This window comes from Leopardus geoffroyi, chromosome B4, assembly GCF_018350155.1.
Source record: "Leopardus geoffroyi isolate Oge1 chromosome B4, O.geoffroyi_Oge1_pat1.0, whole genome shotgun sequence".
Classification (NCBI taxonomy): domain Eukaryota; kingdom Metazoa; phylum Chordata; class Mammalia; order Carnivora; family Felidae; genus Leopardus; species Leopardus geoffroyi.
Window position 1 is genome coordinate 142,766,283 of NC_059341.1, and position 2,635 is coordinate 142,768,917.

Here is a 2,635-nt window from a genome sequence, read left to right on the forward strand (position 1 = left end):
CTGGGGGGAAACAAATAAGGCCACGGACTCCGCAGGCTGGCCCGCCTGTGGCCAACCATTCCCCAGTCCGCGCCCGCCGGTTATGCATCCCGATCCTGTCCCGGTCCCCGGACCACCCCGCCCCGGTCGCGTCCCGCCCCAGTCCCCGTTCCGCCCCGAATCGCGTCATTCTCCGACCCGGTCCCGCCTCGGACCCCGCGGGCCAGCCGGGGACTTACTCCGCGCCGCGCTCCGCTTCCGGTTCAGTCGGCGTCCTCGCAGCTGCTACGCAACCGCGCAAGGACCCGGAGGAGGGCTGCCCGGCCGGAGGCCTGAAGGACCCCTCCTGGGCGCGGGCTGGCTAGCGCGGTGCCGGCCGGGAGGACCTCATATGATGGCGTGCACCGCCGCCGGTGCTGAGTCGGGCGGGCTGGAGGCCGGGCGGCGGGAGTGTGAGGGTTGGGCTTCCTGCGACGTTCAAGTGGGGCAACGTGGATAAATGCAGCTGGATTGTGTTTTCCATCTTGGTGTAGGAATTTGTGACAGAGTAGCTCGTGGCAGTTTCATTTCTTCTTTGTTAAATATTTAGAAATCCTGTACTTGAAAGAAAGATGCCTCGATTATGAGTGACTTTGAGGCGAAAATCAGAAGTAAACATGAGGGGCCCCTGGGTGGCTCAGTCCGTTAAGCGTTGGACTGGGCTCAGATCATGACTCATGGTTTGTGGGTTCTAGCCCCGCATCAGGCTCCACAGTCTCAGTGCGGAGTCTGCTTGGGATTCTCTGTATCTCCCTCTGTCTCTGCCCCTCTCCCACTCTCTCCCTCTCTCTCCCTGTCTCTCTCTATCTCTCTCAAGTAAACTTAAATAAGTAAGTAAGTAAATAAATAAACAAACATGAGAAGTGATGGGGTTTTGGTGTCGTGGTGATGGTGGCGTGTCCTGAGCTCACGGCCAACAAAGAATTCTTAAGAAATTCTTTGGTGCAAAAAGGTGATTTTATTAAAGCACGGGGACTGGACCCCTGGGCAGGAGGAGCTGGGCTGGACTGGTTATATACTATGGACTTGGCGAGGTAAAGGCATCAGAGAGTTTCCCAGAAGGACTTTGATGTGCCAAAGAAGACCCCTAAGATACCGGAGACCTCCCTATTGTCAAGCTAAGGTTGTTTTCTTCTAGTAAGGCATTAACATTAGGGCAGTATGGGGTTCCTGGAGAAATGTTATACTCTGTATTTGCCTCAAATATTTGTCAGTAGGCTGCAGGTAATAACTTTAATGTTATTTACATTTTCTTCTTGCCTTTGTTCCCATATCACATGGAGGGGATACATATCACATGGAGGGGATACATATCACACGGAGGGGATCACATGGAGCGTGATACTAGGGGCTCCAGGAAACTGAGTCTATAGGTTTCTGGAGATTAGGCTATTGATAAGATTGCCTTTTCTTGTAATTTACTAAGACATTTGTAAACTGATGGAGACTCCTGTCCTGTGATCTCTATCAGCTAACCAGTTGTTTTCTATCCTTTCTTTTGTTCTTGGGCAGCCAGGAGTGCCTGAGGAATGTCACACATACTCCACCTGAGGGGGGGGAGGGGTTGTGGGGGTGTCAGCTTGCCTTATGCTCCCTCATCAAGAAGTGTAAAAACAAATTTGTATTTGGTTTATTTGAATAGCTTACTGCTGATTATGTCATCATTAAGTACCCAGAAGTTCTTTGCTGTGTTGTTTTGTCACCCTCTGTGACTCTTACAATGTGCTGTTAGGGGTTAGGTCATTATGCCTAGGTTTGAAAATCTCCATGTTAAATACTAAAGTATTGTAATAAATTACAGCAGCACCATTTTGATTAGTCCAAATGTTTTCAAGGTTTGAAATAACTCTTGAGTACATGAAAAAGAGTTTAAGACATACAGAAAACAAAAAACAAATGCCTGAAGTCAGCCCTTCCTTATTAGTAATTACTTTTAATGTAAAGGAACTGATCTCTGCTATTCAAGGCAGAGTTTGGCAAAATGGCTTAAAAGACAAGATCTGGGTATATGCTGTCCATGGGAGCTTCACTTTAGACTCTATGACACAAATAGGTTTAAAGTGAAAGGCTGGAAAAGATAGTCCATACAAATAGCAGTGGTGGAGACCTGGTGCGGCCATATCAATATCAAAGGGTTAGAGTGGGGGATTGTCTTCAAGAAGACAGACCTGGGGTTCTTGATTGCTGTAGCAGCCGGGGATCCCTTCAGGCAGCCAGTGCAAATTGGAGTCTGACTGTTGTCAGCCTAAAGGTGCTGCTTGAGCAAAATTTTCAGGGTTTTATCCCTCTACCCGGGAGGTATGCAAGTGGTTTAGGACTTGCCCTGGATCTACAGACCTGCAGGGTGCAGGCTGACGTCTGCAGGCTAAGGGGGCGTGTAGTGTGTAAGCTGGGCAGAGCCAGGGAGCCAGGGAGCTGGAATAGGGTTAGCTGTAGAGAAAGGCCATGCATGTCCCAGGAGCTGATTATTTGGGGGCACCAGACATCTGCCTAATTCCAAGAATTATCCTACTCAAATACACATACTCCCTCTGAAGGCAGAGCTGGAGGAAGGTGCACTGTCCTGCCTGTGTCAGGCTCCACAAACTTGCTTTGGTTTCCTCCAGTAAAACAGCTG